The sequence below is a fragment of the Solanum dulcamara genome, chromosome 8 (assembly GCF_947179165.1).
Source record: "Solanum dulcamara chromosome 8, daSolDulc1.2, whole genome shotgun sequence".
Classification (NCBI taxonomy): Eukaryota; Viridiplantae; Streptophyta; class Magnoliopsida; order Solanales; family Solanaceae; genus Solanum; species Solanum dulcamara.
Window position 1 is genome coordinate 52742151 of NC_077244.1, and position 13835 is coordinate 52755985.

Sequence of the window (13835 nt, forward strand, 5' to 3'; positions counted from 1 at the left end):
AGTTGAGCAACTCTTGCAGTGAATACACACACTTATTCGCAATTTTGTTAACATCGGATTCTACACAAAATTGGATGACATGATTTGCTCATACTTAATTTTTATTTTAATTTTCCCAAGAGTATGATAAAGATCTGTTTGTTGTCTATCTGGTTTGTTATGAATAAAAGAAATTAAAAAATCAAGGGCAATATATCCCTCGTCGGCTGACACAAAGGAAAACAAGTATTAAGATGGGTATAAAAAACAGGATGGAGTAACAAGAAACATACTTACCTGGACGGGGTCAATGGGCGATCAATAAGACCCATGACCTAGGTTGGTGACCTCCATTGCACTTTGGAGGGGTGCCCGCCTATGGTCGATCCAAGTGATCGAGCCTACGTCATAATTTGTTGCAGTGGGGCCAGCGTTCACGTGGCCCCTACCCAAATCATAAACAAAATCTTTTTTTTTGGTTTACTATGTGTTGGCAATCTACATTTGTGTAGATTTTGGCCAAAAGTTGAGGAATATTTGATCTTTAAACTTAGTAGTACTTAATTTAAAATTGAGCAATGTTTTTATTGGATTTTTAGAATCTGTAAAATCATTAATGCGAGCAATCACTTGGCTGATTGATAAAAGGGAGCTTTCAATCAAATGCCAATCTGACCCCTCAACAACATCTCCCTTCTATCTTTTATTTACTTGAATAATTTAACTTTCTTCCCGAGCAGCAGAATTAACGAGTCTCTAATCAATAAAGTTTCATATTTAACTTGAAACTGATTATAATTGAATTTGAGCCAAAACTATTGAATTTTGCCAAAGTTGTATATAAAGGCGACTCCATCACTGATGCAATTTTAACAACGCTTTGTTTCTGCTTTTGCCAATTGGGTCCAAGGATAAGATTATTCTATTTACCAAATATATGCAGATCCAATCACGTATACACGTTTAAAAAACTGAACCTACATTCGAATTCAGCTATTCAAGATACTCAATTGAAAACATCCTATGCGACATTTTATCAATCATCTTATCAGCATATATTTCCTCAGAATCACAAAGAAACCATAGTGAAATCATATCTTAAATTAATCGAACAAGAAAGTGTACAGGACAACTTTAATTAAATTGTTTCTATTTGAAAAAAAAGTTTGATTTTCGATCATAAAGATATTTGAAGGTCTGAGTGGTGAATAACAGGGAAGAAGGAGAGAGGAATATTTTAAAGGGAGTACCAAATTGATAAAACACGAATAAATACAAAATCTGTCCAAATATAAAAAGGAAGAAAATTTTAGTTGAAGAACTCACGCAGCCACGTAGTGAGCACAAAGCTAACTATTCTTTCGCCTTTTACTAAAGAATACCATGTGCGCATTGCAATTAGTTGCATATGCCAATTTTTGGAGGGGTTCTCTCTCTTTGAGTACCCCAACAATTCTAGTTTCAATCTCTTTTTTTACTTGTACTTTTAAATTTGAATTGGGTGTGGTTTATTGTATTTGGTTCTTATAGACAGAATTATTTGATACTTATATTGGTGAGAGGTAGCCTGGTACTTCATAAAATTAGTCGAAGTTTATAAAATTAGTAGAGTTGCACACATATTGGCTAAGACACCACAATTATATGAAGAAAAAAATGATTTAAAAAACAACATTATGATGTGTTCAGTATTAAGGAAAAATGTTTTTCTTTGTACGGAACACACCCTATAATTTGAGCAACTTTTGCAGTAAGCACACATTTTTGTTAACATCAGGTTCAACAACACCTTTTATCCCAGTACAACAAACTGAAGCCAAATCAACGAGAAAGTTCACAGGACAGCTTAAGTCATTTATATTTAAAAAATATGTTGATATTCGATCGTATAGATATTTGAAGGACCGGTGAAGAAAGAGAAGAGACCAAATACTAAAAAATGAGTGAATCCAGTACCACATCGATAAACAAAGAGAAAATACAAACTTTGTTACTATATAAGATGGAAGGACAGTTAAGCTCTAGAAATCACGCAGCCATGCAGTGAGCACAAAGGGAACTATTCTTTCGCCTTTTACTAAAGAATACCGTGTGTGCGCGGCAATCAATGGCATACGCTAATTTTTGGAGGGGTTCTCTTCTTTAGAGTAGCCCCAACAATTCTTGTTTTCAAACTTATGTACGACTACAAATTGAAGGTTAAAACATTTATGATAATAGTGCATTTGGTACGGCAGATGAAGTATTTGCTATAAAATAATTGTATAATGTGCCCCAGAAACAATTATATATATATTTGTTTTTGCTGGTAAAACGATATTTATTTTGGGACAAAGAGAGTAAAACACACATGGCAACGAGGCTCAATGTCTTAGCCAAAATCTTCAGCACTAAACTCTCTTGACGACGAGTGCCCTTATACCTAATGTTTGTCTATCAAATCATCGTTAATCTGATAGCGCCTTTTTTTCATGTCCTCAAGCTTATTAACCGCCAAACTTAATATTCTCTCTTCACTCAGGCGGTTAATAAGATCGATGAACCTCTACAAAACGTTTTCCTAATTTTGAGAAACCGGTAAATCCATGCGTTTTTGCAGGTGTGAGGCTTATCAATGAAGTGGATTCAGGTTCATAGGAAGTGGCAATATCTATAAACATTTGATAAGTCGCAACTATATTTTCTATACCATTAAATATGATCTCCTCAAGAGCCCCTGTCCATATCCAGTGTCCTCTATGACCTGCAAACATATCGATTGCCCAAGAAGTTTGACACTCTTATGACAACCAATTGTAACGGATTGTCTCTTGCTAGCTTAACTGAAACAAACAGGTTGGACGCGTTGCGCATACTGTTGAGATAGGCAAAGACTCATGATTTTCTCATTTACTAAACCTAAATAAATCAGTATGGTTCATTTAAAGGAGTTAAAATGATCTGTTTGTTGTCTAATTGGTGTGCTATAAATGAAAAAAAAAAAAAGAAGGGCAAAATGTCCCTCATCGGCTGATACAAAGGAAAACAATGCTCAAGATGGATATAAATGAACAGGAAGGAACAAAAAGAAACATACTTACCTGGACGGGGTCAATGGGCTATCAATCAGACTCATGGCCTAGGTTGGTGACCTCCATTGCACGTTGGAGGGGCACCCGCCTAAGGTCAACCCAAGTGGTTGAGCCTACGTCATAATTTGTGGCAGCGGGGCACCTGTGTTTGCGCGGTCCCTACCAATTCTTAAACAAAATTTGCATCTTCTGGTTACTTAAATTTGGTGTTTGTAATTTGATTCGTTGTAATACTTTTGATCAATTTTAAAACTTGAATATGTTTCTATTGGTTTATTTAGATTAAGCAGTGATTAATACAAGGTTCCTCAAACAACTAATTGCCATTATAAGCTATGTTGTCCGGACAGTGATTAATACAAGGTTCCTCAAGCTACTAAATGCCATTATAAGCTATGTTGTCCGGTGTCAGACTCCGGTGCATGGTCCTCGAGAGGTAGTGCATCTTAGAAAATCTGATATGAGTGCGACAACATTTTGTGCATTTTAGAAAATCTGACATGAGTGTGGCAATATTTTTGCATTTTAGAGGATCTGACATGAGTGCGGCAACATTTTAAAAGAGTCTAAGAAACATAAACTCGAAGGCCAACTAAAAGTGACCATAAAAGAGTTGGGTCCTTCACTATACACATAAAACCTGAACCTGCATTAGAATTCAGCACATCGATAAACAATGAGAATATTTTAAAGGAGTGAGTGAGGTGAGTACCACATCAATAAACAACGAGTAAATACAAACTTTGTCCCAATAATAAAGTGCAGGTGCAGCATGGATTAGTTGAAAAAACTCTACGTGGCCATGAAGTGAGCACAAATCGAACTATTCTTTCGCCTTTTACTAAAGAATTCTGTGTGCGCGCAACAATTAGTGGCATACTCCAGGGGTTCTTTCTTTTTGGGTACCTGAACAAATCTAGTTTTAACCTTTTCTTACATGTATCATTTAGTAATGCTTTTTTATACTGATATGAGCAAAATGCAAGCTGCGAACTTTTTTTGGCTAGAGTATCATTTTATCGTCTAAAAAGGAAAGAAACTTTTGCCTCTTATTGTGAAAAATAATCTTGTATTGATTCTTTGAAAAGTTTCATAGACGACTAATGGTAATGATGCATTTTTCGAACATTAGTCATACATTTTTCAAAAAGAAAGACAGTGGATGGGGTAAATGGGTGATTAATAAGACCCATGACCCAGGTTGGTGACTTCCATTGCACTTTGGAAGGGTGCCCGCCTAAGGTCAGTCCAAGTGGTCGAATCTATATCATAATTTGTAGGAGTGGAGGCCTGCGTTCGGGTGCTCCTACCCAATTCTTAAATTTTCTTGTTTTCATAACCCAGACTTATACTTGGTTCTGAAGTGAGGATTCCTCGTCAAACTTGGGATTCAATTAGAAATTAACAAGTTTTTATTGATTTATTTTGGATTTACTGAGTGAATATGTACAATGAAAAAAGTTACATTTTTTGCTTATTTGAACAAGACAAAGCTGGTAGACTTGGTTGTGTAACTAATCTTTGGAGTTAGATTAGATTAGATTAACTCAATATTTTAAATTTTAAAATATAAATATTCAAAAAACATATAAAAAATACTATAAATAGAAATTCTTCTCATCTCATAAAAATATATATTTGTTTTTTAAAACATTGGTCAAATTTCACATAGTTTGAATCTCATAATCGCAGGAAGGAACAAAATAACACGAGGAAAATGTTATAGAGGAGGCCTAGTGGTGGATCCAGAATTTTTTCACTCAGGGGTTCAAAAAATACAAAATCTAAATGTCACACCCAATGGTATTCGCTGCTCAAGTTGCGCAGTCTAGTACCATTAGGCTGTCTCTTTTCTTTGATTTCGATGGTTCAAAATTTTTATATGTACAAAAATATAGAAAATCTATCCTATATATACGGTTTAATTTTTTGTTAAGGGGATTCGGATAACCCTCTGACACCCACGTAGGTCCGCCCCTGAGAGGAGCAAACTTCAAGCTTTTTATATGGGAGCAAGACTTTTCTCTAAGAGTCATCACGACTCACGAGGACTAAATGGTGTAGTATAATACTCCTATAATTAAGTTGATTAATGTTATGAGATTTAAACTTAGTATAGCAAAATGTCCCTCACCGGTTACCACAAAGGTAAAGAATGATTTGGATGGATATAAAAGAACACGAACGAGCAGTAAGAAATATACTTACCTGGACTGGGTCAATGGACCATCAATAAAGGCCTAGGTTGGCGGCTTCAATTGCACTTTGGAAGTTTGCCCACCTAAGGTCAGCTCAAGTGATCAAACCTATGTCATAATTTGTGATAGTGCAGGCCTGCGTTCGCGCTTCCCCTACCCAATTCTTCAACAAAATTTTCTTTGTTTTTGGTTACTTATACTTGCTTGGTAAAGAAGTCTGGGTTCCGTGTTAAACTTGGTGTTCCTTTAGAGCCATAATGAGGATCTTAGTCACACTACAAAATTTGAATTTCTCCCCTTAAAAAGTTTTATATTACTTTAAAAAAAAGATGTTGTTTGGGCCTCTAGGCTCGGTAAGTCTGTTACCCTATTTTGCTTCCTGTATTGTGTCAGATTGCTCGAGCACGCAACTATTGCATCATTGTCATTAAACCTAAAATAAAAGATAACGTTTTTTTAAAAGTAAATGGTCATGATTAATCGTGTGAATTACCTCTGTTGCAATTTCAATAGGATACGGGTTTGTGACCATTTTGTTAATTGAAGTCTCTAACAAAGTGCTAGGGAAAAAATATATATAAATAGGGTATTTGGTATAATAGGAAAAAATTGTAATTTGATTTTAAAAATATTTTCTAATAGAGAAGGAAAATGACTTCTCTTGCATATCGATAAAAGTCTTTAGCAACTATCTCGACATTAGACTTAGGCCCGTTGGACATGTGATATCAAATCATAATACAAAATTGCATATCTCCTTATTTCTTTTATAAATAAATATTTGTGATTATAAACTTTCAAATACACATAATTTTATAAATTACTGCCATCTTAATGGATTATCTCTTTATCCAATAATCTAATATTGTAAAAACAAAACTGAACCAATAACCTGATTATATTTTTTTATATATATAAAACCATTAAAAACTCATTAACCCAATAGCAATAAACCAATAATATTTTTTTCGATTCAGTTTATTGATCGGTTCGATTTTTACACACCCCTAGAAATGGTAATGGAATTCCATACAGGCCGGGGACATGATTGCAGGTATGAGGTGGGTGCGGAGCGGTTGTCAGTTGAAATGGATATTTTTGTTTTGGTGAAATAGATTTCGGGATAATGCATAAGTATCCCTCTGAACTATGATCGAAATCTCAGTGCCACTCCTTAACTTAACTAGGATCCTATTACTCTCTCTAAACTATTTTATAATGAAATAAATATACACTAAAAGCTGATGTGGCATACAGATTGTGCGCACTCTCTTGAAGGCAAGTGATGGGTGAAAAAACTAGACACATAACCTTTATTAATTGGTAACTTTATAATTAGTTAGTACACATAATTATTATTGATATTAAAACTTATATATATGTCATGACCCAACCGATCGGGCCCGTGCGGACACCTACTCTAACACCTAGATAGGAGAACCCTTACAAAAATACATGCGGAAGTTTGACCAAAAGCCAAAAAGAGTAGTGAAAATATTGTAAATAAAATTTTGACTCCAAGTTTGATTACAATAAAAACACTTTAACATCCTTAAGGATACTAGTCTAAATAGGTACAAAAGCTTCTAATGATACAAATATGACACCCCGGAAAATTTTCGCAAAGAATCGAACATTTCTTCATGTATGGGTAGACTCGGACCGGAGGACTTGTAATTCTAAATATGAGTTAGGATTAATTCCTAAGTATTTGAAGTGTGTTAGATGTGTTTAGGGGTCATAAGGGATCTCTAACACCAAGTCGAGTCCAAAGAACTCCAATCGATTAATTTTTCGGACGAGTTAGAATAAGGGTCAACTTCAAACGACCATATCTCCTAGGATATAAAGAACTAGGTGGACCACGACCTACCAAATTAAAGGTCTTTGAGTCTTCTTTCCAACTCCACCAAGAATGTAATTTTTGGAGTTCGGAGTCAAAAGATATGACGATCCTAAAATGAACTAGCACGACAGAAATTCTAGGCCTGGGCTGCAACTGCTGGGGATCTGGGCTTGGCACCGCAGTGGCGCGATGCGCCACTATCGCGCTAGGAACATACCTCAGTAGTTTGGTCCCTGGCGCGATGCACCACTATTGGGTAGCAGGGTTTTTTTAAGCCAAATTCCAGAACCCAGAAAATATGGCCTTGGCGCTGTAAGGGCGCGACGCGCCACAATCGCGCCAAGAATGTGCCTCAGTAGTTTGGTCCTTGGCGCGATGCGCCACTATCAGGTGTGTAGGTTTTCTGGCGAAATTGACCTGGCGCTGCACTGGCGCGATGCGCCACTATCGCGCCAGGAGCGTTTTAGCCTAGTTTTTAGAATTTTTTGAGAAGGGGCAGTTTGGGAATTTTCCAAAATTATATATACACAGCCTTGGGACATTTTTGGGATCAATTTCAGTCCCACACTCTCTCTCTCTAAAAGCCCTAGAAAATTCTTTCTTCTTCTTCTTCTTCTTCTTCTTTTTCTCCAAATCCTTCTCCAACAAAGATTGCCTTCAAGAGCTTCAAGAATTCAAGCCTTCCATTAAAGACTTAACATCAAGTTTCTTCAAAGTCTTCAAACAAGGTATGTAAGGCTAACCTAAAATATGAATAAAGTTCTACCATATGCCCATAGATGTGTTGGTTAGGAGTTGTGAAAGAGTTGCACCTTCTAGAAAGGTTTTCTTGAAAGTTTTCCCTAAACTATGGAATGTTTTTAGATACAAATGGTTGATTGATGATTTTAATGACTTGAGTTACTAAATAATTATTTTTCATATTATTAACTATAAATGTATCTTTGTATATAGATTTATAGGTATTGACGATATTCTTGAGTTGAGTTTTGTTGAGAGTATGGGTTCATGTTTCATTCACATGAACCCAAGATGAGATTTCTTGTCATAAATATCTTGAGGTTGAGATGGATAGTTGTGTGTATGTATGTATTGATTGGAATGAAAAGAATGAATTGGATAGTTAAGAATGTCCTTTTTCTTCTATAAAATGAACATAGGACTAAAATAAGGATTTTGGAGTGGATGTTTGACGATTGATGTGATGATGATATTTGATGATGTGATGATAATGTTTGATGATGATGTGAATGATGATATATGATGATGATGTTTGATGATGATGTGAATGATGATATTTGACGATGATGTAAATGAAGAGGTTATGTTGATGAGGATGTTGTGTGATGAAGTGGATTGGAGTCTAATGTGATTTTGTGGTATATGATGTGCATAATTTGAGTTGATTGGAGTCTTAGAAATATTTCAAAAATAAATGATCTTTTGAGGAGGAGCTTTAAATAAATTATTTGTGAACCTTTTTGCATAAACTATTTATACACTATTTTGAGTCTAAAGAATTATTAGTTTCATCTTTGATTTAGAAAGGAGTTTAAGTATGAGTTGAGTATGAGGAGCCTTTAAATGAGTTGAGTATTTTTACATTAAAGTATCTATTTTGAGTTTGAGTTGAGGAGTTGAAATTATATTTTAATGTACATAATATTTTCTGCATTCATTGAGTTGAGATTGTATAAATTTTTAAAGAGAAGAGTTTGATGATTTGAGATGAGTCGATTTGAAAGAAGGTCCAATGAGGCTTGATTGAGTTGATTTGAGGATGGAATTGACGAGTGGACAAGGTCCTAAATAAGACTTGTCATTATGAGTTAATTGAGTTGAAATGAGAACAGAGTTGATGAGGTGGCAATGTTCCACATGAAACTAGCCGTGAGGGCTTGTTTGAGATGATTGGAGGAGTTTTATGAGCATGGAGTCATGGGAGGAGTATCGAGCACCGAGGAGGGTGAGAGTACAGTCCATATTCAAACTCCAGAAAACTATGCCGCCAACGTAGGTAGGGATGGAACCGTTAAAGTCGGATGCTTCCCGTGGGATTGAACCGTTAAAGTCGGATGTTTCCCATTTTTTTTATTATCCTGAAATGATAGGACTTGACTAATCGATGGTATCCATGATTAGGGAGGCGTTCATGCACTGGAAAGGTATGGACGGACGTGGCAACGACGTCTGATTGTTGTACTATCACTGGCTCATAAGTGATGGTTGTCGGATAAGAGAAACTCCCATTTAGGTCTTGATAGTGATCCGAGTCAGTTGAGCTGAGTGGGTTATGAGTTGGTCCTGTCTAAACTATTTCTTGTTAGACTTAGGACACTTGAGTGAGTTGTTACATATGTATTGAGTTGAGTCCTTTGATTTGATTGTTGAGTTGAGGGTATATGATCGGATTGGAATAGATGAATTGTGATTGGATTGAATAGAATGGTATGTGACTAGATTGGATTTGATTATTGAGTTGATTGTTGAGTTGAGTGTATATAATCGGATTGTACATGATTGAAAGGGATCGAATTGTAAATGATTTGGTTGAACTGTATTATACATGATTGGATTGGATTGTATGGTATGATTGGTCTCTGTCTAAACTATATCCTTACTTTAGATTTACGACACTTTATTTGAGTCCCTCTTATCTTTCTAATTTGAGATATGTGGACCGATGTTATTCTTCCTCGAGGTATGTTTCATTCTGCCATTTTACATACCAGTACATTCCACGTACTGACGCCATTTGGCCTGCATCGTTTCATGATGCAGAGACAGGTTTATGAGATCATCAATAGAAGCATCATTGGGGATCTATTCGCACTCAGCGTATTGGTGAGTCCTCCCCTACATTCGGAGGACACCGTCTGTGTATTCTTGCATTGAGTTAGCACTTTTCATTTTGATTTGAGGTAGCCATAAACATGTCATTGGCACCAATTAGATAGTAGTGATAGAGGCTTCATAGACTAGATAGTGATGTGTCGGTTGAGCATTTCTTTCCTTAAATTATTCTTGTCGAACTATTTAAAATGACAAATATTAGAGTTGATTTGTTGGCCCATGGCCTTTATTCTTGAGTTAGACTGATGTTTGAGTTGCCCACCGAATATTCTCTTTATTCTTTTGTCTTCCGCTGATTGAATGAATGAACGGATGTGTGATCAGGATATGTGGTTCGCTTGGGAGCCAGAAATGGTTTCTGAGTGCCGGTTACGTCTAGGGTACCCTCCCGGGGCGTGACAACAAAGTATAAATAAAAATATGACACAGCTCCTACCATAAGGAATGACGAGTAGAAGTTGTTGGAGACTCATCTTCGTCTTCACCTATGAAACATCACTGACCCTACAACCAGACTATGCTAAATGGCATAACAAGAATACAACAACAACAACAACAACAACAACAACCCAGTGAAATCCCACAACATGGGGTCTGGGGAGGGTAGAATGTACGCAGACCTTACTCCTACCAAGGTAGGTAACAAGAATAATATTAGTAAAAACAATACATACTGGTAGGCATCATCGTTCAACCGGATACCCACCACATAATATAAAGAAATCAACAAGAAGAAAGCATGATCTTAAGAAAATACACCGCCAAACCTTTATGCACAACTCTTACCATTCCCGATAACCTCATTAAATTTGTTCAAGCCTAATTCTCATCTCTTCTAGTTGGTCCGTTGCCAACTCTAATACAAATCAAGGCCTAACCCTTCTATCACATAGAGAAGTTTCCAACTACGGGCAAGTACTAACTCCGTCTAACCCGTCTACTATATCTAGTTTCACACCATCACATGTACTGAGGATAATTAACATCTCACTTGGAAGAGGAAAACATTTGGTGAACTAAGGCCTTTCCCATAACCATAATGGCCTACAATGGCGGGACCTATCTCGCTGTGGCGGCCTCGCCACAGCGGGATTCCTCTCTCCAGGACGGGCTGCCCTGAGACAGAAACTCCGAATAATCTCCCAATCTCTTTTTTAACTCATGTGTCCATAGGACATCTACAATACCTGACTTTAAGTCATTAATCTCCCTTAATAGAGGCATTGAATGATTCCCAGTTGTTTACCCACAACCTCATATCTGCTATGCAGATGCATCTAGCACCCATAACATCATCCGAACATGTATATACATGAACACATTATTATTTTACCATTTCGAGAGCAATAAACAGTTTCACAAGGTAAATCTCAATTACAACAGTCAACATGGCAACACTTGGACCTTTAGTCCTTTCATATTAATTATTAAACAAAATGGACATGCTCAATTATGACTGGATTAGTTTCTGTATCATCACCCACATAGACAAGATCAATTCACAAATGATAGCCACAATATGGTTCTCTCATTGAACCCATACCCAAGCTATATATGTATCAGAACGTGACACCCGATCTAATATATATGTCGAAACGTGATATCTGATCCTATATATGTGTTGGAATGTGACACCTGATCCAATATATGTGTTGGAATATGACACCCTATCCAATATCACAATCACAACCACAATCATAGTCCACAATGAATAATTCACATATTTGCACAATCAAGTAATAGATTCATTGCATGCAATTGTTCATAATTAGCCATTTCATTGCTTTCGTTCTATCTTTCCCTTCATTTGCAATACTTCATCAAGCATTTTTTATTCAAGACACCACTTCTAGTAGAGCAAATTCAAGATTATAGATTTCACGGTCATGAACTTGTAGATCGATCACAATAATATATCAATCACTCAACCACAACCATTAAAACCATAGTAGACATCACAACATTACTCGAATACTATTAGGAGTCTCTTTATAACATAGAGTAAACCATAACCTATAGTCACTGGTAATCAAATAGGTTCATGGCAAGAGACTATCAAATAAATTATTCACAATTATCCTTTATTTCATGATTCACATTACTCATATATTTCACATAGAACTATCAATATTAACTCACATATGTAAATCTATGTATATGTCTCCTATATTGATATGGACCCCCCCTCGATTATCACAAGCATTAGGATCTCGATCTAACCCGATAATTTTCTTCACCTTAATCTTTACAAAGACTATCAATTATATTAACAAGCAGTATTACAGTTATCAACCAAGAACTAGACTATCATCACTAGTCACAAGATAATCATACCCACATGGTATATTCCTACCCTAAACAATAAATACAATACATTCAACCATCCAAATTTCATGCCCGAAGGCCGAGGCATGAAATCTCCTGTCAACTACAATATAGAACGCATGGAAATAGATTTACAAATAATCAATTAGAGAAACCTAGCCTACCTGGGGGCCAAACAACTATAGAAAGGAATTATGGCTTCAGTCCTAGCTTTCAGACAATGAGATGGTGAAAGTGGGCCTTAATTTTGCTGATTGGAACCTTTCCTATGCTGAAATCTCCTTCTCCCTCTTTTCCCAAGCTTAGAGCAGCCTTCGCAGGGTTTCTAGGGTGACCCAAACCTCTTTTTGGGACTTAGGCACAAGAGGAGAAAATAAGAATTCACGATATTAAGTTCTGCCTCGATTATCCCACTCTAGAGGATCACATCCCACTGAAGCGGCGTCGCCATGGAGGGATTATGTCCGCTCTGGCAGGATGGTGCGGGTCCAGATTGCAAAATTTTATGGTTTCCCATCTCCCTTAGTAACGACGGTTCGGGTCGTTACAATAAATACAAATTTACCCCTCATTCGTCCCTGAACGATAATGTGGAGGAGAGAATACGAGCTGATCCAAGAGTCCTCTTAAACAAATGGTGAGACACCACTACAACTTAGGGAAAGGATCACATCCAAGACTAACCCCTTTACGTCAAACACTACACTTGAATTTTTACCAACTCGAAATCCATTCTGAAAGTTTCGATGGGATAATAATACTACTCCCTCATATATCATGATACCACCTTAAATTTTTCTCAAACATTACACCTTGAGACTGTCAAATATCTCTAAACCACCCAATTCATAAGGTTAATTAGATTCTATCCTCACTGAAACCTTGTTAACCCTCATATTAGGGAAAATTTTACCTGGGTACTTATACCCTAACCCGCGATATAAGTAGCACATCATCCCTACTCAATGAGTAGTAACTAAAAGGAATCTCATGAATCAAACTCAAGAATTAATAGATAACAATTAAGTTTATAAGGATGTCTATTCACAATCAATAATCGAGCATCAATCACATTCACCGATAATGATCTCGACATCACACTCTCCATCCCATCACATAATCCAAGAAACAATGTAATTCGACATGTTCACACATTAATAAAGATCAACAAGTTCAAGTAATTCACTATCACAATAGGACTATCAAGGCATAACATAAGATTCTCACCCCTGTCAATTATCAGACATTTTCAATAAAGGGTCCTTTCACCGGATCTACAAACACCTATTTGTGTCAGAACGTGACACCTGTCTAAGGTTTGTATTGAAACGTGACACCCAATCCAAATATGTGTCGAAACATGACACTTGATCCCAACATACAAACAACCATAATTATATTTAGTATTTTAGCATTATATCACCAATAACAGGTTCATCACAAAATAGGCCAGCGGGTGATCCTTTCACATATATTCTAGCATATTTCCCTATTCATATACACATGTGCATATCATGAAGCAATTTAACAAGTATATAAAAACATACAGGAAACTAGACCATC

The 13835-nt window shown here is 36.3% G+C and overlaps 6 non-coding genes and 1 pseudogene across 6 annotated transcripts; all 7 read left to right on the plus strand.

The window, feature by feature from the left end:
* Nucleotides 1–268: 268 nt before the first annotated feature.
* On the plus strand, nucleotides 269–428 carry LOC129901864 (U1 spliceosomal RNA). The gene has a single exon (XR_008769963.1). It is a non-coding gene; the product is annotated as a U1 spliceosomal RNA (small nuclear RNA).
* Nucleotides 429–1307: 879 nt separating this feature from the next.
* On the plus strand, nucleotides 1308–1425 carry LOC129901924 (U5 spliceosomal RNA). The gene has a single exon (XR_008770005.1). It is a non-coding gene; the product is annotated as a U5 spliceosomal RNA (small nuclear RNA).
* A 588-nt stretch (nucleotides 1426–2013) lies between these two features.
* LOC129901919 (U5 spliceosomal RNA) lies at nucleotides 2014–2130 on the plus strand. The gene has a single exon (XR_008770002.1). It is a non-coding gene; the product is annotated as a U5 spliceosomal RNA (small nuclear RNA).
* A 921-nt stretch (nucleotides 2131–3051) lies between these two features.
* On the plus strand, nucleotides 3052–3213 carry LOC129901870 (U1 spliceosomal RNA). The gene has a single exon (XR_008769968.1). It is a non-coding gene; the product is annotated as a U1 spliceosomal RNA (small nuclear RNA).
* Nucleotides 3214–3847: 634 nt separating this feature from the next.
* Nucleotides 3848–3973, plus strand: LOC129901932 (U5 spliceosomal RNA; annotated as a pseudogene).
* A 230-nt stretch (nucleotides 3974–4203) lies between these two features.
* LOC129901882 (U1 spliceosomal RNA) lies at nucleotides 4204–4359 on the plus strand. Its single transcript, XR_008769977.1, has one exon. It is a non-coding gene; the product is annotated as a U1 spliceosomal RNA (small nuclear RNA).
* An 891-nt stretch (nucleotides 4360–5250) lies between these two features.
* Nucleotides 5251–5405, plus strand: LOC129901883 (U1 spliceosomal RNA). Its single transcript, XR_008769978.1, has one exon. It is a non-coding gene; the product is annotated as a U1 spliceosomal RNA (small nuclear RNA).
* Nucleotides 5406–13835: the final 8430 nt, after the last annotated feature.